This window comes from Lissotriton helveticus, chromosome 11 (genome assembly GCF_964261635.1).
Source record: "Lissotriton helveticus chromosome 11, aLisHel1.1, whole genome shotgun sequence".
In the NCBI taxonomy this organism is placed as follows: domain Eukaryota; kingdom Metazoa; phylum Chordata; class Amphibia; order Caudata; family Salamandridae; genus Lissotriton; species Lissotriton helveticus.
The window spans coordinates 710,802,474-710,825,663 of NC_136072.1; the positions used below are offsets into that span (position 1 = coordinate 710,802,474).

The window sequence follows — 23,190 nt, forward strand, 5'->3', positions numbered from 1 at the left end:
GATTTTTGGAAAAACAATATTGAAACAAAAACCATCTGGGGTACCAAAGAATGGCAGGTCCAAGGTATAGAATCATTATTTAGAGCCTGCATGATCCCAGAACAAATTATATTCTTGAATGACACAATTCAGCAGACAACCTGTCTTGGCCTAGCCAAAATTAAAGACTTAAACAAACCGTCTATTCCAAAGCCAACACCTGACAGTAATAGCACCACAGATGTTGAGATAGACGTATCACATATTTTTAACCAAAACAGAACACATCCTGATTGGAAAAAATGGTTGATCTGGCCCACAGACACAAATAACTGTCAAGATAGATTCCTGAACAAAATACAGGGGTTCAAATTGACCAGGCCAGACCCTAGATACTCCCAGAGACAACATCCAGGGATAGTTACAACATACAGTGTAGGAAAACTCTGCCTCGAATGGCTACAGAAATCCACACTGGCAGAAATTAAGCAACACTTGACTTTACTTAAAGACGGTGCTGACTTGCGTGATATTATAATGGGACCACGCAAACAGCGTCAAAAACATTTCATAGCGGCCGGTATATACGCAGCTTACAACGAAGCTTGGAAAGAAACGCAAATTGAAACAGCAGAAAAAATACGGGGAATTGACCGTATTAATTTGGAAAAATCACTTTCTGTTGTGGACAATGGGTTAATGACTCTGTCTTCCAGAATATATTCACTGGACAGCATTGTATCATCTGCTATAGATATAATAGAGCAGGACTTACTAATGTTACAACATGGTCAGTCCCAATTACGTTCTATTGTACAGCTTGGCTGGACGTTACAAAATCTGCGTTCAGGCTACGTGCCTTGGCGTTTAATCAACACAACGTCATTATACTCTATCTTTAACCTTACTGATACACAAATCAGCTTGGCACAGAAAGGAGCGGAATATACAATTCTGAGAATTGAAAAACTTGAGAGATTACCATTGACAATGTCAGAACGACCTGTCATTGAATGGATAATACACGGAATAATAACTATTCCGATAACAACTTTCAAATTTAAATTCTGTCAAGAATATATACCAGCAGGCCAGTATGAAAGGTTGGGTAAAGGGTACATTAAGTCATCATGGAAATTACCTTACACACACACATGTTATAGTGAAAAGGAACAGAATGTATTTCTTAGTGGTAATAATTGTAAAAAATCACTAAGTGGTATACTTCTGTGTCAAGGTATTAACCTGCATGGGGCCTGTGAGGGGACTTCAAATAACCTTTCATGTCACCAGCATGGCACACCTGCAACTCGAATAGAGCCATTCCTTAGACGGCTTTCTAACGGGAGCTACATTCTAATAGTGGACCACAGATGTTGTGGCAAGGTGCCAGGAAAAGCTTATCTAGTTAGCATTAGTTCCATGGTCACTTGCTTTATGCAAGTATTGTTTCCAAACAGCACTCCAGACAGGGAGGCAAAAATTTGGCCCATTTTGAATATCTCTTCTATTCGAATTGATACTTTAAGCAGAATAAAGTCTGTCCTTTTACAGACAACTGTGCCCTTGACGTCATCAAAAGAAACGTATGATCTTCAAGTTGCAAGGACAACGGCAGAGATACATACACTTTTATCAACAAATTGACCCCTACATTTCGCAGAAATGTTAAGCCAAATCCTAAATATGTCTGATACGACCGGTATCCCACATATATTTAAGACAATTTTTTCGGGACTGTTAACACCCTTCACAACTGTTCTGGGCATTTTTCCTAATTTTGGCCATTCTGTCTTTGGCGGCCTACCACTCCTGTTGGGACTCGTAGCAGGCATTTTATTTTTGCTACTCCTGCTTCGTTATGTCAAGCCAAAACGCAGACAAGACTCCTGCAACTATGGAAGAAACGATCCTAGCTATACGCTATCGGGACCGCATAACTAAAGTCCTTGGATTAGCCCGGCTTAGAGATCTGAATATGACCTGGTTTCTTTCATTCAGACCCATCTGGCAGAATTGTATCTTACCTGTGCTACGATGTATGCTGTGCGGAGAAGAATGTGTGTTGGACGTCTGTCTTACACTACAATCAGCAGTACCATTGGATACAGATACTTTGCTAAGTCCTGTAACGGCTCATGCATCGTGTTGTCCCCAGCGGTTACCAATCCTGATGACGGCATTTGTTGAGACTTCTCCACTGCGATTAAAGGGTAGTGAAGTACAAGATGAGAGCAACATCACCCAGGTACGACCTTCTGTGAGCATTGCTGATCAAGACATCAATGATAGCAATCATTCTCACGACTGCACAGTTGCGGCATTTTCCAACTTAGTCGAACTTTCACCTGAAGCGGTAGACCACTTTTTTGAAAGTCTGTCTGAAATGATGTTTTCCCCCGAACAAAAATAATAACTTTAAAGCAAACTAGTACACAGCGTTCCCTGAACTCTGAATTCGGCCTTCGGCTTTGTTAAACAAAAGCTACTGAACATATTTGGAACTATATTTTTTTTCTCTCTCCCCTGAAAGCAAAATTATTTTTTTTCCTGATTCCAAAATATTTACCTTTTTTTTGGCACTTGTACTCTGCTTAAAGTAGAACTATTCTTAGAGAACAGAGCTTCTATTTTTAGGAACTCTAGAGACAATATATTACCTCAGCCTCTAGCATATTTAGAAATGACTGTATTTATATGTGATGGAATGGTCTCACACTTTTTTTTCTGTATTAAGAGCCATTTCATGTGTAAATTTCACAAATCATTCATGCCGATATATATATATGCATCTTTTTTTGAATGATTACACTGCTTGAAAAACGTACAGTACCTATAATCATTTTCATGTATTTCCCATACACCATTTCAAATGCAAAAATGTATTTTGGGGTGGGATGGTATACACATGCACCTTTTAAATGTTTACTATTGCTTAGTTTTAGTAATGATGGACATTAATTCGTGGAGTGGGTGTAGTGTTTTATCTAGGAAACCCGAATCGATATTCCTATTTTATGCCCTTGCCCGGTTATAATCAATAATATAACGGCATAATAATCATATCCATAATTCAGTCGTAGCACATGCTGTCACATTAAGCAAGGCTACTTCTCCGGCCCCCTAGAAAGCACACCGAGTTCTCTAAACAAAACCAAGCCTCCAGCAACCTGGGAAATCCCCCTTGCTTTTGTTTTGATTTCATCCTAGAACTCCTGTAAAGCACTGTAAGAACGGCCAGTTCTTAGTGACATCTTTATTGACGTCTTATGTCCAACCTTACGTCAAACCCAGGCACCTTTCAGGTATAAATATACCAACGTTGCCTTAAGCAAACACACAGTGGTGATTCTGGAGCAGAGCAGCTATCTACTTGCCCGTAAGCCCAGCTGATGCGAGAGCCCACGGACGCTGCCCCTCCTCCTTGACGCGCTGAGAAAGACGCTGTCTTTTCTCCTGCCGAGAAATCCAGCTCCGCCGTTTCCAGCCTACCCTTGCGGGTTGCTGGGATATCGAGCCCTGAGAGAGAGATACCAGACCTCCTGCTTTCTATTACCCAGGTACGGAACTGACTAAACACTTACAGAGAATTCTTGAGTCAGATTCTTGGCAAAACCAACTTAACTTAAACTGCTACTTACTTACTCCTTCCCACGTATTAGGATTAGGTCAGGTACACCGGGGTAGGCATAGTTAGAAGCACCAGTTGAGTATGATTAGTCAATGTATATATGTATGTATATATTTTATCTATTTTAAAGTATCATATGGCTAAGAAACCATATCAATGCTTTTACAGTATTATTTTATAATCCTCCTTTTACTGTACGCACTTTACTTTACCATGAGTATTACAATCGTGGCAATTCATTTCTCTTGTATGAGGAAGAAGACTGCTCAATAAATAACACCTTTTATTGAAAACGCCCGTCTCTCTTTTCTCTGCATTCTGGTGAAACTAAGTACGCACATTTGACTGAGTGAAATAGCTGTCTTTTGTTTTCACACGACTCTAGAGATACATTCTTATTCAGGGAGAGCAAAGTTGTCATGTTCTATGGTTGTCAGAAGCTAATCCCTTCTTGTCTATCCAGGGAGGTTCAACTCCTTCTCGTTTATTCGAGAAAGTTTCTAGTGACCTCTGAGCTAGCTGGCAAACCTTAAGTCTAATATAGTCAGTAGAGACCTAGATAACCTCAGTCCTACGTCTACACTGCTGAATATAATATTCCAATGCGCAGAGCCTATTGGGAATATAGGAACTACACTACAGTTGGACTCGAAATCAACGGGGTTTCCCTGCGCAGGTCCAAATCCTGCTTGCAGCGTCGTGCGATTTTGCATGAACACCATTTGGTTTGTTAAGGAAATGTTCACTTCTCGTTACGCAATCCTCATCAAGTCACAGAGTTAAACAGCAAAAACTCAAACTAAATGTAAACATTAAGACAATTTCCACACCCAGGAAGGGCTTTAGAGAGCCCGTGGTTCGAAGGGTTCGTAGTCTGGACCTGTCCTGCCTGATCTTGACGAGTCACGAAAAGAGTAATTTTTTTTATGTAGAGTGTCTTGTTTAGGCTTTTGGACTCTTTCTGAGTACACTTAAGGGCCCGTTGCCACCACCGTAATATAGGGAATAGAGGGTAGAAATGTGCAGTGATTGATTACCGCTCATCTGTGCCCTGTCACTCACTTTGAGTGATACGTGTTGCTCTTTTTAATAATTGTAGGAATAGAGGGTAGAAATGTGCAGTAATTGATTACCGCTCATCTTTGCCCTATCACTCACTTTGACTGATACGTTTTGCTATTTTTATTAATTGTATGAAAGCATGCGAAATTAGTGAGGGCAACAGGGCACTGCTGGTACCTGCCCCGTCCTTCCGTTGCTTTATTTTTTAGGTCTCGGTCTGACATGAGCAGTGCATGGCTCGTATACGAGAACATGAAGCTGCGATGGCCGAGTGGTTAAGGTGTTGGACTCGAAATCAATGGGGTTTCCCTGCGCAGGTCCGAATCCTGCTTGCAGCGTCATGTGATTTTGCATGAACACCATTTGGTTTGTTAAGGAAATGTTCACTTCTCGTTACGCAATCCTCATCAAGTTACAGAGTTAAACAGCAAAAACTCAAACTAAATGTAAACATTAAGACAATTTCAACACTCAGGAAGTGTTTTAGAGAGCAGGTGGCTCGGAAGGGTTCGTAGTCTGGACCTGTCCTGCCTGATCTAGACAAGTCAGGAAAAGAGTAATTTTTATTTATGAAGCGTGTCTTGTTTAGGCTTTTGGACTCTTTCTGAGTACACTTAAGGGCCCGTTGCCACCGCCGTAATATAGGGAAAAGAGGGTAGAAATGCGCAGTGATTGATTACCGCTCATCTGTGCCCTGTCACTCACTTTGAGTGATACGTGTTGCTATTTTTATTAATTGTATGAAAGCATGTGAAATAAGTGAGGGCAACAGGGCACTGCTGGTGCCTGCCCCATCCTTATGTTAATTTATTTTTTAGGTCTCGGCCTGACGTGAGCAGCGCATGGCTCATATACGACAACAGTGACATCATAATCATGGAGCTGTGATGGCTGAGTGGTTAAGGCGTTGGACTTGAAATCCAATGGGGTTTCCCTGCGCAGGTTCGAATCCTGCTTGCAGCGTCATGAGATTTTGCATGAACACCATTTGGTTTAGTTAAGTAAATGTTCACTTCTCGTTATGCAATCATCATCAAGTCACAGAGTTAAACGGCAAAAACTCAAACTAGATGTAAACATTGAGACAATATCCACACCGAGGAAGTGTTTTAGAGAGCAGGTGGCTCGTAAGAGTTCGTAGTTTGGAGCTGTCCTGCCTGATATAGACAAGTCACGAAAAGAGTAATTTTTTTTTATGAAGCGTGTCTTGTTTATTCTTTTGGACTCTTTCTGAGTACACTTAAGGGCCCATTGCCACCACCGTAATATAGGGAAAAGAGGGTAGAAATGTGCAGTGATTGATTACCGCTCATCTGTGCCCTGTCACTCACTTTGAGTGATACGTGTTGCTCTTTTTAATAATTGTATGAAAGCATGCGAAATAAGTGAGGGCAACAGGGCACTGCTGGTACCTGCCCCGTCCTTCCGTTGCTTTATTTTATAGGTCTCGGTCTGACGTGAGCAGTGCATGGCTCGTATACGACAACATGGAGCTGCGATGGCGGAGTGGTTAAGGTGTTGGACTCGAAATCAATGGGGTTTCCCTGCGCAGGTCCGAATCCTGCTTGCAGCGTCATGCGATTTTGCATGAACACCATTTGGTTTGTTAAGGAAATGTTCACTTCTCATTACGCACTCCTCATCAAGTCAGAGTTAAACAGCAAAAACTCAAACTAAATGTAAACATTAAGACAATTTCAACACTCAGGAAGTGTTTTAGAGAGCCGGTGGTTCGAAGGGTTCGTAGTCTGGACCTGTCCTGCCTGATCTTGACGAGTCACGAAAAGAGTAATTTTTTTTATGTAGAGTGTCTTGTTTAGGCTTTTGGACTCTTTCTGAGTACACTTAAGGGCCCGGTCCCAGTATAGTAATATAGGGAAAAGAGGGTAGAAATGCGCAGTGATTGATTACTGCTCATCTGTGCCCTGTCACTCCCTTTGAGTGATACGTGTTGCTATTTTTATTAATTGTATGAATGCAAGCGAAATAAGTGAGGGCAACAGAGCACTGCTGATACCTGCCCCTTCCTTCGGTTACTTTATTTTTTAGGTCTCGGTCTGACGTGAGCAGCGCATGGCTGATATACGACAACAGTGACATCATACTCATCGAGCTGCGATGGCCGAGTGGTTAAGGTGTTGGACTCGAAATCCAATGGGGTTTCCCTACATAGGTTCGAATCCTGCTTGCAGCGACGTACGATTTTGCATGAACACCAATTGGTTTGTTAAGGAAATTTTCACTTCTGGTTAGTCAATCCTCATCAAGTCACAGAGTTAAACAGCAAAAATTCAAACTAAATGTAACATTAAGACAATTTCAACACTCAGGAAGTGTTTAAGAGAGCAGGTGGTTCGGAAGGGTTCGTAGTCTGGACCTGTCCTGCCTGATCTTGACGAGTCACAAAAAGAGTAATTTTTTTATGTAGTGTGTCTTGTTTAGGCATTTGGACTCTTTCTGAGTACTCTTAAGGGCCCATTCCCAGCGCCGTAATATAGGGAAGAGAGGGTAGGAATGTGCAGTGATTGATTACCGCTCATCTGTTGTCGCAGGGTTTCTGTTCTCACACAAAACTGTGCACAGAGGATTGGAACCTCAGCGAATTAGGGTGACCCAAAACTCACCTTAGTACCCAACTTACCCCTTACCAAGCTAGCTACAGTGTCTCATTGGTCTTATCAAACTCCCAATGTTTAGACAAACCAGAACATGAACTTACAGTACCTCAGGATACGTGGAACTCATGAACACTCTTTCGTTATATTATCATTACAAACCAAAACATGGAGTAAAGAAGAACACATGTGCATTTGAAATGTTTATTTACTAATGCTGTCTTCTCAGGCGCAGTATCTTAGATAATACAAGTATACTTATTATCAGTAGCAAAATTACCAGCATAGTTACTAATACATAAAAAGCGAATGGTGACAGCATGTGTAATGAATAAGAGTTAACAACACTTATATCTCACCCTCCCTAACACATATATTATATTATTAGCTAAGAAGGTCTCTTTGGGTTGGTTTAGGGCGGGCCCATACCTTAGTGTCCTAGCATGACGGAATCACATCAGCATACACCAGCTCTCTCTGCATGTGCACCGCATCAAGTGTGTTCTATGTGCCTCATGCAAGGCAATATCAATCCCGCCTAAAGCCCGAGTTGGCAAAGGCTGCACTTGTGTTATGACTATGAAGGCGTGGAGATCAGACCTCATAACAATTCCATATCGTGTTGTTCCTGAAACTTCAGCACTCTTCGTGCAGACATAGTTTATTAAGCAAAGCTGATATCAGAGCAACAACACATCATTCTCACATAAACCACGGCAAACTACTAGGTTGAAAGTTAAGTCAACAATTAAGTGTCGTGTGCAGAAGTTGCAAGAATGGAAATTGGCGTTTAAACTTCAAATGTACCTATGCTAACTTAACACGATATAAGGATATTCAGGAGCTACATGACACCCCCCTTGATCCGAGAACGGACTAAATATGATAACAGAAGTGCCATCTCATGAGAGCAGAACTCAACAGAAAACGAGCATGATCCGAAATTAAACATCAAAAATTAATGCTAAAAAATAGCCCAAAAATATAATGTGGCTCAAGCCAATAGGCAAGGAAATAATAAAAAATATGACAAATAAGTCAATAATATCAATGAAATGCTATTGATCAGCATGTCAATCCGAGGCAGTGTCTATGACAAAACTGTATATGCAAAGTAAGTAGCAACAGCCTCCAATAGGAAATCACTGTCCTCATCCGAAAACAGTTCAGCCATCCAATTTAAAAGATGAAAAGAACATACGTGTTCTCCCAGCACCGGATCCTCTATAACCATCAGAGGACAGCTCGGTGGGTTTTCAAGAAAACTTAGTTCCAAGAAATTCTGTGCTGCCGACAATATATCCCAGGGACCAATTAGTCCATGCGCCACTGCTAAGGCCATAATCCTCTCGTCAGAACAAACCAACTCGTGAGCAATGATAGGACTCATCAGCTGATTAAAATCGACGTCAGGAGAAACCGGTCCGCAGAGACACAAATCAATGGCCCAATGGAAATCACAGGTCAGGCAGTGAAATACAGGCTGGACACAGGTGAAATAGGAGAATCGAAAAGATAATCCATATGCCGCGCTCAATGTCGCCAACGGCAGTGTGCCATAATATTCAAGCATGCGGTTGCGAAACTGCGTCAGTAGCTGTTGCGCGGGGTCTTGCACAGGAAGGACATCCATATTTAAAAAGACAGAAAATCACTAGAGCGCCAGCCGCTAATGCAAGTAAAAATGGGAATCCTCCAAACAAGGATGAAAAAATAGAATGGAAGAAAGCAGGGATGACTCCAAAAATCTTTTCAAAGGAAGTCACGAGACCACTGCTAACAACTTTAAAAAAATGCGCTAGGCCTTTTGTGGAGGATGCGTTAAAGATAGTACGAACCATCGCTCCGAAATGCAAAGGCAAATCAGTATTCAAAAGAGCCTGAACCTCTGTACGGGTGTTTGCAATGTGAAGCACGAACGTTTCACGGGCCGAGCTCAAGGCCACCTCTTTCTGGGACAAAAGAGCCCTTATTCTCGCCATGCCGCTGAATTCTGCTCCCAAGGTTGGTATCTGTGGCCAGATGGAAGACTCCCTATGTTCATGTGTGGGAGGATAAAGCACATTTCTGCAGCAAATAACCCGCTCACTTACTGTTACGATGAAAGCTATACCTTTAATTAACCCACAACAGTCTTCATTATTGAGCATTAAATAACTACCATTTTCTAATAATTTAAACGTGTGGATGATAGCAGGAACTGGCGTGCCTTGCAAAACGCAAGCCATATTCGGTCGGTCTTTGTTGCATGAACCGTGTAACTGTATGTGTCTACACATTAAAGAATGATCTGGTGTCTCAGTACACTCCTCCCCATTCAGATAAACTTCTTGGTCATCCTTGAAACATCTGTATGTGTATGGAAGCGACCAGACTTCATGAAGGAAACCGCTACCTAAAGGTTCATAACGACCAATGGGTACATATTTCATACAATTTGAAAACTTATATAAAGCAAAAGGCAGCGTTATTAAACCGTGGATAAGCCACGTTGCAGCAGTGGCCTCTGCCACGGAAAAAGGTAAAGATTCTAACCTTTCAATATGTAACATAGAAAAGGAAGCATCACGCATTGAAAGCAAGCGTTGTTTGTCAGTTAAATTAAACGGTGCAAACACAGAAGAAACGTTCATGTACCCCCAGGGAACTTTACCATTTTTCAGAGTCTGAAGGGTCCATGCAAATTGCATGATTGAACGTAATTGATTCTGACCATGGTATAATACTGACACTTCATCATGCACAATATCGACAACTGACGACACAATATTATCCAATGTGTAAATTCTAGAGGAAAGCACGTTAATACTATTGTCAACAACTGCAAGCACTTTCTCAAGATTCGCCTGATCAATAGCCCTAAGGCGTGTAGCAGCCTCAATCTGTGATAGTTTCCAAATTTCATTGTAAACTCCATATATCCACCTTTTCGACCTGCCACTAGCCGGGCCTTTAATGAAATCATTTAAATCCACGTCTGCATTCAGTTTAGATAGGTGACTCTTCACTGCAGGTAAAGTTGAATGTTTCAGCCAATTTTGACACAATTTGCCTACAGAATAAGAGGTGACAGTATGAACCAAGTCAAACCTGGGATCAGATCTAACAGTTTTAAAACCGTCAGTTAAATTCAAAAATCTATTTTGGCAAGAATCAGCACTACGGTGCCAAAGCAGCCAACCTTTAGGATTCATACTGGAAATGTTAAAGGAGGAATTAAGGAGTAGAGCCTGTAATTCTCTAATGGACAACTGAGTAAAGTTACTCCAACCATCATATTCCTCCAACTCCGGGAAAGAAGGAGTGTTTAACTTTTTAGAAGTAGCCAATCCATAGCATGTAGTCTGGGAAATTGTTTCATTTAAAAACAACATATGATTCGGGATGAGACATGCACGGTGCAAAGCCTCAGTGCCTTGTACCTGCCAGGCCCTTGAACCCCAAACTGATTTAAGGTCTATTGTTTCCTTCCATAACTCATAGCCTCCAGTAACTAATTGATCAAGGAAGGCCTTCGAATACTACAATTTAGTATCGGTAAGTCTAACCTTGGACAGTGGCTTGTTATGAAATTTAAAATAAAAGGACTCGGGATTGGACTGGTTAAAGTCAGTGAAATAAGTATACTTTTTCAGAAAAGTTTCTGAACTCCCTTGTGTAGGTGCTGGGCAATGTTCCCACTGAGTAAAATTAACAGTATCCCTTCGGGATGATGTTTTGTGTAAGAAGTGATTGCCATAATGTTGGTAGCAGAATAATTCACCATAATTAGCAGATTCTAAATATAAATCCTCAGCATCAAAGGCAGCATAGTATTGTAAATCAGAAAACAAACTTTCTACAGCATTAACATCCCAGTCATCAGAACGAATGTTCTGTTTCACCACATCCCCCATATTCACTCTAAGTACATTAGGAACATTAACGACTTCCGTCGGGCCATGAATCTGAAACCGAACTGCATCCCACACGATTCCATCAAGGACAGGCCATGCTGTGATGTTAACCAAAGTCAAGTCTCTTTTAAATCTGTGTGTAGAATGTGATGAGGAAAGCGGGGCCAAAGTTCCATTTAAATGAGTAATGCATGTTCTTTCCTCGACATAGTGTCCATTGATGATTCGAAAAAAATAAAACACAAAACCAATTGACATAAAAAGGTAAACTGAAAAAAGGACCAGCCAAATGTATGTCCAAGGGGGAATCAAAAAATGTTTTTTAAACAGGCTAGCATAAACTGCAATTCGAGAGGGTTTCTTCGAGGCAAGGGAAGCAGAGTCAAATGAAAATCTGGATTCCGTGGCTAAACGTGCTTGCAGGTCAGGCATGGACAAATCAGTGGGGTAGGTATAGTCTATCTCATCAATGTTAGTTCCGGGTAAATTATTTAATAACGGACTGGAAACAGCAGGTAATTCGATGGCCACTTCAGGTTCAATATTAGAAGCAGCGGGCATAACTGAATTTCTCACAATGGAAGGACAGGAAACAGCCGGTGTCATGCTAAGAAGAATCGGCCACTCTGTGTAAGTGGTGGTAAAACGACTGTTCTTGTGCCCTTCACTCCAAGGACTGGAACCGGAGCTCGATAGGAAGGACCAAATTCTTTCTTGTTATCGATCTACTCTCGAACCAGTTCGCCAACTCGGGGTAGCCAGCCAACTACCGGGATCTGCAACGCATCATCCGACGTGGAGGGCAAATGTTCCTTTGCAAGACTGTCTCTTGTCTTTTGTAGATTCTGTAAAACATTGCAATGTTCATCTGCGTCAAAGTAAGTGGCGCGAACCACACAGTCTAGACCGTCAAGGTCAGGGACGTACATCTTGATGCCAAAGAGCATTTCATATGGGGTCCGCCCACCCAGAGACCTTCTTGGGAGATTATTAAGAGCACGCTGCACGCCATAGAGGTGAGCCAGCCAGTTTCTGCCAGTGCCTATAACTCGGGCTGTCAAAGATTGCTTTAAATCATGGTTCATTCGCTCAACTACACTGTTACCCTCAGGTCTGTAGGGAGACGAAAACTTGACTTGGACCCCCAACGAAGTCATGGCATCCTTATACGCCTTAGAGGCGAAAGCCGGACCCTGATCCGAATGGAAGGTACCACAGGCAAAAATCCCTATAAAGACACGCAAATCTCTAATGACAGTCCGTGAATCAGCGCTGCGATGTGGCCATACCCACACAAAGCGTGTGCATGAGTCAACTGCTACTAAGATGTACTTATACGCAGTATCAGATGAAAAAGGACCGCAGTGATCTAAATAAACGCAACCTAGTGGTTTATTAGAAATGTACAACTGAGTCTGTGGCGGACGCGTAGCAGTCGAAGGTTTAATCTGCTGGCATATGTCACAAAGAAGGACATAATCACGCGTCTGTTTGTACAGTCCCCGCCACCAGAAACGTTGTTGTAATTGAGTTACAGTGGCCGAGACGCCCGCATGCGCAGACGCCACACCTTCATGTGCCGCTGTAATCAAGTCTGCTCTGCGATCCGAGTTGGGAATCAGCCGTTCCCCAACGTCAGGAATTGTCACAAAAGGAACCTTTTCGGGACTTAAGTGGTATTTGTACTTCGAAGGGAATCCCGCAGGATGTTTACTTCCCTTCTCAGAGGCAGCAACAGCCGCCAAGATGTCGCTATCAATCTTGGTTTTGGATCTAGTAACCGCTGCAACTAAGTATGTAGATACTGCTGATTTCGCCGCTTCATCAGCAAGCGAATTGCCAACAGCGTGAACTCCCACGCGCTGATGACCGAGAGTATGAATCACAAAAACGAGTGGCAACTTAGCCTTAAGCTCTGCCACTCGAACCCAGATCATTTTATGTTTTATTGTGCTACCCTTGGAATCATGAAAATTATTTTGAATCCAAAAGAACAAGTTCTCATTGTACGACTGAACACAGTAGTAAGAATCACTTACAATCAGAGTAGTAACACTTGGATCTGCGTACTCTAACGCTAGTAAAAGAGCACGAAGCTCTGCCAATTGTGCAGTGCAATCGCCCAGGGGCAACGTGTGTACTTCCCTGGAAATGAACTCATCGTTCAACATAGCACCAACCACAATAGCGCATGCGGAAACGTAGGCATGTTTAGAGCCATGCGCAACCTGCGCCGACCCATCAGTGTAAATGATGCAATGGAAGTCCTCCAAAGGTCGCATAGCCAGAGGAGCAGGATGAACGAACTCATACTGCAAGTACTCTTGCGACCGTAATGAGGCGTCAAAAATAAACGTGACATCCGTGGACGTCAATGACGCTGCCCATTGAATCCACTGTGGGTGCAAAGCTTTAGAATTCGGTACACTGGCTTTCGTGACTGCCTCCAAATGAGGACAGGGTGTTACCACTAACATGCGCTTCCCCTGTGACAGAGCTCGTTCTTTAAGAATCGCCATCTGTACAGCAGTTAAAACTTTCTCCACAGTGGGAAACCGCAACTCAGCCGAAGTGTACAAGTGTGACTTGTAAGCAATAGGTACTGTGTCACCTTCATTAAAAGTCAGGTACGTGAAACCCACCGCCCCTGGAATTATTCTTATCACCAGGTTGGTGTGGTTATCACGAGTCAGTAAGTATTTAGAGGCGAGCAGATCAGCCTGCAATGATTGCAAAATGGCCGAATGCTCAGGCAGCCAGCATGATTTTGAGAAAGTTGGTTGTATCAATGCATACAAAGGCTTGATACGCTGGGCATATTCCGGAACATAAGTTCTGCCGAAATTCAAGAAGCCCAGCAAAGACTGTAATTTTTTCAGTGTTGTAGGAGAGCGCAATTGTGCGCATTTCTCCAAGAAGTGAGGAGCCAAACCCCGACCTTCATTGCTCAGCTCATAGCCGAGGAACAACACTGTGTGTTCTGCAATGTGCGATTTTGCAAAATTAAATTTGTAACCCATATCTGCAAAGTTACAAATGATTGAATTTACACGACACAGATGCAACCAAATCTCGTCGTCTGTGAGATAAATATCATCCACATAAGAACATGCATCCGGATCGATACTCTCTAAAAGAGTGACTATTCGGGAGGTGAAAACTCCAGGACTATTCTTGTAGCCCATCGGGAGTCGCCGGAAGCGTTTTTGCACACCAGCGGACGTAAAACTTGTCCATTGGGAGCTAAAGCTATCCAGTCTGTGGGCATAAAAACCGTTGGAAATGTCAAGCGTTGTCTTGAAACGCTTACGCACTAGACTATCCACCAGGGCAGAGCCGTGAGTATTCTGTACTGCACAGTTACGGCAATGCGAGTTCAAATGCCGGTAATCCAATACCAAACGATATGATCCGTCAGGCTTGGTCACAGTAAAAAGGGGATTATTCATCGGTGACACACACGTTTCAATAACTCCCTGATATTCCAATTGTTCAAGGATTTCTGCGACGGCAGCTTTTGCTTCCCGCCGTATAGGATATTGAGGCTGAGGCTGCGGCTGAGACCGCAACGGAATCTCGTGGCAAGGAGACAAATTATCCCAACCACATTGGTTGCGGTACAGAGCCGGCGCAAGAGCCCGAGCCCACTCTTCTGCAAAATGCTGCGCATGCTCAGTTGAGACAGTTTTCGCGAAACTGGGAAGGATTACCTCCTCCCCTCGCGGCGCCGCGAGCACAAAAGGTGGGGGCCAGTCAGTCTCCGAAAGCAAAATGTCATAAGTAGAAGAAAGATTCTCCCAAAATACCCCTCTGACAGTACACTGTATGTCACCTTCAATTAACAGGACAATTTCAAAAAGTCTTTCAGGGGGAGCTAGTCTCGTATCGGCTGTTTCTATTACAACGAACACTTCAGTCGCTGTCACCCTCAGTAGTGGACGGAGCGCCTCTCTGACTATGGTAATCTCCGCCGCGCTGTCCAGCAAGGTCAGAGCCCACGTCAGATTCCGAAGCCGCGTTCTCACTATCTGTGGCATATCTATGCGCTGTTAAGGCTGCGACTTTCTTTTTCGCAAACTGCGGACGCTTAGGCGTAGAATCCTCCTGCTTCACTGCGCCGTCCGTCTGGCGGGACTGACCACGTCCTTGTTGGCCACCACGTCCACGTCCACCGCCTCCTCCACCGGTCTTCGGGGCCGATGTTTCCTGAAAGGAACGAGGAGAGCGTTGATCAGAACCCTGAAATCGATCAGGTGATTTAATCATCGCGCGATCGCGCAAATCATAAACTTTGTCTGTCGGCGCAGGAGCTTGTATTGCAGGAAAAGAATCCTGAGTCTGTTTATTTTGCTTCCCCTGTGTCTGTTTTTTAGGCCAATTCTGTTTTTTGGACTTGGGCTGGACATCTGTCACTGCAGATTGTCCCTGAGGTTGTTTTTTCTCCTTTACTGAAAAATGTTTCAGACCTCTACTTGTGCGGCCAATTGTCTTATAAGCGCCACAACGATCTTTGCTAACTGCCGGGGTTTATCAGCATCGGGCAGAGCAGCCAAAGCATTCGACATCTGAAAGTTCACCGCATCTCCTTTAACATTGGAGAGTATGAGATCACTTACAATCTCAAAAGAACCACACAGGCGCATACCCAATTCAACCGCTGCCTCAGGTCCGTGATCATTCTGAACACGTTTAATGATCTCAGGCAGTGCATTCATAGACGGGGTGCCAAAGCACCTCGTATAAACGGCTGCAAATGTTTTCCCCCAGCTTTCACAGTCAACAAGCTCAGGAGTTAAATCCTTCGGTAAAGTGATCGTCAACATTCTATGCTTATCAGCAGGAGTAGAATTCGGAAACACCGCCTCCAGTTGATCAAACTTCTCAGCTAACCAGAATGGGAAGTCATCGTTGTCAACTGGACGCGCACCAAAAACCGAATTCACCATCACCGGATTAAGACGCATACCGCCTCGATCCAAGGGAACGGCCGCACCCCCCTGGGGACCACCAGGTAGATGTCGACCGATGTATTGCACTAATGCTCGAATCACGGAAATGGAAACCACATGTAGCCTACGAATTTCTGCAAGGGTACAAGCGCCGTGATTCGGGTGCGGGGTAAACCCACCCAACGCAGGCCAGTTTGCACCTGGAATTGAGAGTGGACCTAACCTCGCAGCGGACATAGAGTGGGGGAGGGCGCCATCAAACCAAACGCGATGCTGCCAATGATCAATAGGTATTTCCAGTGCCCTGTACGGTGTATATTCAGCCGGGACAGCGGAGGCGGTGTAGGAGTGGAACAAACCAGAAGTTGCGTCCACAGCCGGAAATGTAACCCAAGAGTAAAACAATTCAAAAGGGAACGCCGGATCTGCACCCACCACTAAAATCACAGCCATACCGTCCACCGGGACTTGGTACGCCTGCAGATGTGTGCGCACCGCTACGCGACTATGTTGCGCAATGGCCACCGCCATGATAACACTGGAAACAAGAAAACACAAAGAAGACTTTGTAGCACAACTGGGTAGTAATTCAAAGAAACCGTTTAAGAAAGAATCAAGCTTGAAAAAGACCTAAAAATAGGTAGGTTTCACCGACACCCCGTTTTCCGGATACGGAGGTGAAGGGGTTAAGGTTTGAACGATATACTACTCGAGTGTCATGAAATAAGACCACCGAAAACGTTGGGCGCCATGTCGCAGGGTTTCTGTTCTCACACAGAACTGTGCACAGAGGATTGGAACCTCGGCGAATTAGGGTGACCCAAAACTCACCTTAGTACCCAACTTACCCCTTACCAGGCTAGCTACAGTGTCTCATTGGTCTTATCAAACTCCCAATGTTTAGACAAACCAGAACATGAACTTACAGTACCTCAGGATACGTGGAACTCATGAACACTCTTTCGTTATATTATCATTACAAACCAAAACATGGAGTAAAGAAGAACACATGTGCATTTGAAATGTTTATTTACTAATGCCGTCTTCTCAGGCGCAGTATCTTAGATAATACAAGTATACTTATTATCAGTAGCAAAATTACCAGCATAGTTACTAATACATAAAAAGCGAATGGTGACAGCATGTTAACATGCTGTAATGAATAAGAGTTAACAACACTTATATCTCACCCTCCCTAACACATATATTATATTATTAGCTAAGAAGGTCTCTTTGGGTTGGTTTAGGGCGGGCCCATACCTTAGTGTCCTAGCATGACGGAATCACATCAGCATACACCAGCTCTCTCTGCATGTGCACCGCATCAAGTGTGTTCTATGTGCCTCATGCAAGGCAATATCAATCCCGCCTAAAGCCCGAGTTGGCAAAGGCTGCACTTGTGTTATGACTATGAAGGCGTGGAGATCAGACCTCATAACAATTCCATATCGTGTTGTTCCTGAAACTTCAGCACTCTTCGTGCAGACATAGTTTATTAAGCAAAGCTGATATCAGAGCAACAACACATCATTCTCACATAAACCACGGCAAACTACTAGGTTGAAAGCTAAGTCAACAATTAAGTGTCGTGTGCAGAAGTTGCAAGAATGGAAAATGGCAATTAAACCTCAAATGTACCTATGCTAACTTAACACGATATAAGGATATTCAGGAGCTACATGACACTGTGCCTTGTCACTCACTTTGAGTGATGCGTGTTGCTATTTTTATTAATTGTATGAAAGCATGCGAAATGAGTGAGGGAGACAGGGCACTGCTGGTACGTGCCCCGTCCTTCCGTTACTTTAATTTTTAGGTCTCGGCCTGATGTCAGCAGCACATGGGTCGAATACGACAACAGTGACGTAATACTCACGCAGCTGTGATGGCCGAGTGGTTAAGGCGTGGACTTGAAATCCAATGGGGTTTCCCTGCTTAGGTTCGAATCCTGCTTGCAGCGTCATGAGATTTTGCATAAACACCATTTGGTTTAGTTAAGTAAATGTTCACTTCTTGTTATGCAATCATCATCAAGTCACAGAGTTAAACGGCAAAAACTCAAACTAGATGGCAACATTGAGACAATTTCCACACCCAGGAAGTGTTTTAGAGAGCAGGTGGCTCGGAAGGGTTCGTAGTCTGGAGCTGTCCTGCCTGATATAGACAAGTCACGAAAAGAGTAATGTTTTTTTATGAAGCGTGTCTTGTTTATTCTTTTGGACTCTTTCTGAGTACACTTAAGGGCCCGTTGCCACCACCATAATATAGGGAAAAGAGGGTAGAAATGTGCAGTGATTGATTACCGCTCATCTTTGCCCAGTCACTCACTTTGAGTGATAAGTGTTGCTAACTTTTATTAATTGTATGAAAGCATGCGAAATAAGTGAGGGCAACAGGGCACTGCTGGTACCTGCCCCGTCCTTCCGTTGCTTTATTTTTTAGGTCTCGGTCTGACGTGAGCAGTGCATGGCTCGTATACGACAACATGGAGCTGCGATGGCCGAGTGGTTAAGGTGTGGGACTCGAAATCAATGGGGTTTCCCTGCGCAGGTCCGAATCCTGCTTGCAGCGTCGTGCGATTTTGCATGAACACCATTTGGTTTGTTAAGGAAATGTTCACTTCTCGTTACGCAATCCTCATCAAGTCACAGAGTTAAACAGCAAAAACTCAAACTAAATGTAAACATTAAGACGATTTCAACACTCAGGAAGTGTTTTAAAGAGCAGGTGGCTCGGAAGGGTTCGTAGTTTGGACCTGTCCTGCCTGATCTTGACGAGTCACAAAAAGAGTACTTTTTTATGTAGCGTGTCTTGTTTAGGCATTTGGACTCTTTTTGAGTACTCTTAAGGGCCCATTCCCAGCGCCGTAATATAGGGAAAAGAGGGTAGGAATGTGCAGTGATTGATTACCGCTCATCTGTGCCCTGTCACTCACTTTGAGTGATGCGTGTTGCTATTTTTATTAATTGTATGAAAGCATGTGAAATGAGTGAGGGAGACAGGGCACTGCTGGTACGTGGCCCCGTCCTTCCGTTACTTTAATTTTTAGGTCTCGGTCTGATGTGAGCAGCGCATGGCTCGTATACGACAACAGTGTCATCATACTCGCGCAGCTGTGATGGCTGAGTGGTTAAGGTGTTGGACTTCAAATCCAATGGGGTTTTCCCGCTTAGGTTTGAATCCTGCTTGCAGCGTCATGAGATTTTGCATGAGCACCATTTGCTGTAGTTAAGTAAATGTTCACTTCTCGTTATGCAATCCTCATCAAGTCACAGAGTTAAACGGCAAAAACTCAAACTAGATGTAAACATTGAGACTATTTCAACACCCAGGGAAGTATTTTAAAGAGCAGGCGGCTAGGAAGGGTTTGTAGTCTGGACCTGTCCTGCCTGATCTAGACAAGTCAGGAAAAGAGTAATTTTTTTTATGTAGCGTGTCTTTTTTAGGCATTTGGACTCTTTCTGAGTACACTTAAGGGCCCGTTGCCACCGCCGTAATATAGGGAAAAGAGGGTAGAAATGCGCAGTGAATGATTACCGCTCATCTGTGTCCTGTCACTCACTTTGAGTGATACGTGTTGCTATTTTTATTAATTGTATGAAAGCAGGCGAAATGAGTGAGGGAGACAGGGCACTGCTGGTACGTGCCCCGTCCTTCCGTTACTTTAATTTTTAGGTCTCGGCCTGATGTGAGCAGCGCATGGCTCGTATACGACAACAGTGACGTCATACTCGCGCAGCTGTGATGGCCAAGTGGTTAAGGCGTTGGACTTGAAATCCAATGGGGTTTCCCCGCTTAGGTTCGAATCTTCCTTGCAGCGTCATGAGATTTTGCATGAGCACCATTTGGTTTAGTTAAGTAAATGTTCACTTTTCGTTATGCAATCATCATCAAGTCACAGAGTTAAACGGCAAAAACTCAAACTAGATGTAAACATAGAGACAATTTCCACACCCAGGAAGTGTTTTAGAGAGCAGGTGGCTCGGAAGGGTTCGTAGTATGGAGCTGTCCTGCCTGATATAGAAAAGTCACGAAAAGAGTAATTTTTTTTATGAAGCGTGTCTTGTTTATTCTTTTGGACTCTTTCTGAGTACACTTAAGGGCCCGTTGCCACCACCGTAATATAGGGAAAAGAGGGTAGAAATGTGCAGTGATTGATTACTGCTCATCTGTGCCCTGTCACTCACTTTGAATGATACGTGTTGCTATTTTTATTAATTGTATGAAAGCATGCGAAATAAGTGAGGGCAACAGGGCACTGCTGGTACCTGCCCCTTCCTTCCGTTGCTCTATTTTTTAGGTCTCGGTCTGACGTGAGCAGTGCATGGCTCGTATACGACAACATGGAGCTGCGATGGCCGAGTGGTTAAGGCGTTGGACTTGAAATCAATGGGGTTTCCCTGCGCAGGTCCGAATCCTGCTTGAAGTGTCGTGTGATTTTGCATGAACACCATTTGGTTTGTTAAGGAAATGTTCACTTCTCGTTACGCAATCCTCATCAAGTCACAGAGTTAAACAGCAATAACTCAAACTAAATGTAAACATTAAGACAATTTCAACACTCAGGAAGTGTTTTAGAGAGCAGGTGGCTCGGAAGGGTTCGTAGTATGGACCTGTCCTGCCTGGTCTTGACGAGTCACGAAAAGAGTAATTTTTTATGTAGCGTGTCTTGTTTAGGCTTTTGGACTCTTTCTGAGTACACTTAAGGGCCCATTCCCAGAGCCGTAATATAGGGAAAAGAGGGCAGAAATGTGCATTGATTGATTACTGCTCATCTGTGCCCTGTCACTCACTTTGAGTGATGCGTGTTGCTATTTTTATTAATTGTATGAAAGCATGCAAAATAAGTGAGGGAGACAGGGCACTGCTGGTACGTGCCCCGTCCTTCCGTTACTTTAATTTTTAGGTCTCAGCCTGATGTGAGCAGCACATGGCTCGTATACGAAAACAGTGATATCATACTCACGCAGCTGCAATGGCAGAGTGCTTAAGGCGTTGGACTTGAAATCCAATGAGGTTTCCCCATGTAGGTTTGAATCCTGCTTGCAGTGTCATGAGATTTTGCATGAACACCATTTGGTTTAGTTAAGTAAATGTTCACTTCTCGTTATGCAATCCTCATCAAGTCACAGAGTTAAACGGCAAAAACTCAAACTAGATGTAAACATTGAGACAATTTCTACACCCAGGAAGTGTTTTAGAGAGCAGGTGGCTAGAAAGGGTTTGTAGTCTGGACCTCAATCAATCAATCAATCACAGCATTTATATAGCGCACTACTCACCCGGAGGGTCTCAAGGCGCTGGGGGGACCTGTCCTGCCTGATCTAGACAAGTCAGGAAAAGAGTAATTTTTTTATGAAGCGTGTCTTGTTTAGGCTTTTGGACTCTTTCTGAGTACACTTAAGGGCCCGTTTCCACTGCCGTAATATAGGGAAAAGAGGGTAGGAATGCGCAGTGAATGATTACCGCTCATCTGTGCCCTGTCACTCACTTTGAGTGATACGTGTTGCTATTTTTATTAATTGTATGAAAGCATGTGAAATAAGTGAGGGCAACAGGGCATTGCTGGTTCCTGCTCCGTCCTCATGTTACCTTATTTTTTTAGGTCTCGGCATGATGTGAGCAGCGCATGGCTCATATACGACAACAGTGACATCATACTCATGGTGCTGCAATGGCCGAGTGGTTAAGGCGTTGGACTCGAAATCCAGTGGGGTTTCCCTGTGCAGGTTCGAATCCTGCTTGCAGCGACATACGATTTTGCATGAACACCATTTTTGTTTGTTAAGGAAATTTTCACTTCTCGTTAGTCAATCCTCATCAAGTCACAGAGTTAAACAGCAAAAATTCTAACTAAATGTAAACATTAAGACAATTTCAACACTCAGGAAGTGTTTAAGAGAGCAGGTGGTTCGGAAGGGTTCGTAGTCTGGACCTGTCCTGCCTGATCTTGACGAGTCACAAAAAGAGTACTTTTTTATGTAGCGTGTCTTGTTTAGGCATTTGGACTCTTTTTGAGTACTCTTAAGGGCCCATTCCCAGCGCCGTAATATAGGGAAAAGAGGGTAGGAATGTGCAGTGATTGATTACCGCTCATCTGTGCCCTGTCACTCACTTTGAGTGATGTGTGTTGCTATTTTTATTAATTGTATGAAAGCATGCGAAATGAGTGAGGGAGACAGGGCACTGCTGGTTCGTGCCCCGTCCTTCCATTACTTTAATTTTTAGGTCTCGGCCTGATGTGAGCAGTGCATTGCTCGTATACGACAACAGTGTCATCATTCTCGCGCAGCTGTGATGGCCGAGTGGTTAAGGTGTTGGACTATAAATTCAATGGGGTTTCCCCGCTTAGGTTCGAATCCTGCTTGCAGCATAATGAGATTTTGCATGAGCACCATTTGGTTTAGTTAAGTAAATGTTCACTTCTCGTTATGCAATCATCATCAAGTCACAGAGTTAAACGGCAAAAACTCAAACTAGATGTAAACATTGAGACCATTTCCACACCCAGGAAGTGTTTTAGAGAGCAGGTGGCTCGGAAGGGTTCGTAGTATGGAGCTGTCCTGCCTGATATAGATAAATCACGAAAAGAGTAATTTTTTTTATGAAGCGTGTCTTGTTTATTCTTTTGGACTCTTTCTGAGTACACTTAAGGGCCCGTTGCCACCACCGTCATATAGGGAAAAGAGGGTAGAAATGTGCAGTGATTGATTACTGCTCATCTGTGCCCTGTCACTCACTTTGAATGATACGTGTTGCTATTTTTATTAATTGTATGAAAGCATGCGAAATAAGTGAGGGCAACAGGGCACTGCTGGTACCTGCCCCTTCCTTCCGTTGCTCTATTTTTTAGGTCTCGGTCTGACCTGAGCAGTGCATGGCTCGTATACGACAACATGGAGCTTCGATGGCCGAGTGGTTAAGGCGTTGGACTCGAAATCAATGGGGTTTCCCTGCGCAGGTCCAAATCCTGCTTGCAGCGTCGTGCGATTTTGCATGAACACCATTAGGTTTGTTAAGGAAATGTTCACTTCTCGTTACGCAATCCTCATCAAGTC

General features: G+C 43.5%; 8 non-coding genes across 8 annotated transcripts; all 8 read left to right on the top strand.

The window, feature by feature from the left end:
- The first annotated feature begins 4,929 nt into the window (after nucleotides 1–4,929).
- Nucleotides 4,930–5,010, top strand: TRNAS-CGA (transfer RNA serine (anticodon CGA)). Its single transcript has one exon. It is a non-coding gene; the product is annotated as a tRNA-Ser (tRNA).
- Nucleotides 5,011–5,553: 543 nt separating this feature from the next.
- Nucleotides 5,554–5,635, top strand: TRNAS-UGA (transfer RNA serine (anticodon UGA)). The gene has a single exon. It is a non-coding gene; the product is annotated as a tRNA-Ser (tRNA).
- Nucleotides 5,636–6,784: 1,149 nt separating this feature from the next.
- TRNAS-CGA (transfer RNA serine (anticodon CGA)) lies at nucleotides 6,785–6,866 on the top strand. The gene has a single exon. It is a non-coding gene; the product is annotated as a tRNA-Ser (tRNA).
- Nucleotides 6,867–18,011: 11,145 nt separating this feature from the next.
- On the top strand, nucleotides 18,012–18,092 carry TRNAS-UGA (transfer RNA serine (anticodon UGA)). Its single transcript has one exon. It is a non-coding gene; the product is annotated as a tRNA-Ser (tRNA).
- Nucleotides 18,093–18,622: 530 nt separating this feature from the next.
- TRNAS-CGA (transfer RNA serine (anticodon CGA)) lies at nucleotides 18,623–18,703 on the top strand. Its single transcript has one exon. It is a non-coding gene; the product is annotated as a tRNA-Ser (tRNA).
- Nucleotides 18,704–19,870: 1,167 nt separating this feature from the next.
- Nucleotides 19,871–19,952, top strand: TRNAS-UGA (transfer RNA serine (anticodon UGA)). Its single transcript has one exon. It is a non-coding gene; the product is annotated as a tRNA-Ser (tRNA).
- Nucleotides 19,953–21,800: 1,848 nt separating this feature from the next.
- TRNAS-CGA (transfer RNA serine (anticodon CGA)) lies at nucleotides 21,801–21,882 on the top strand. Its single transcript has one exon. It is a non-coding gene; the product is annotated as a tRNA-Ser (tRNA).
- A 541-nt stretch (nucleotides 21,883–22,423) lies between these two features.
- On the top strand, nucleotides 22,424–22,505 carry TRNAY-AUA (transfer RNA tyrosine (anticodon AUA)). Its single transcript has one exon. It is a non-coding gene; the product is annotated as a tRNA-Tyr (tRNA).
- Nucleotides 22,506–23,190: the final 685 nt, after the last annotated feature.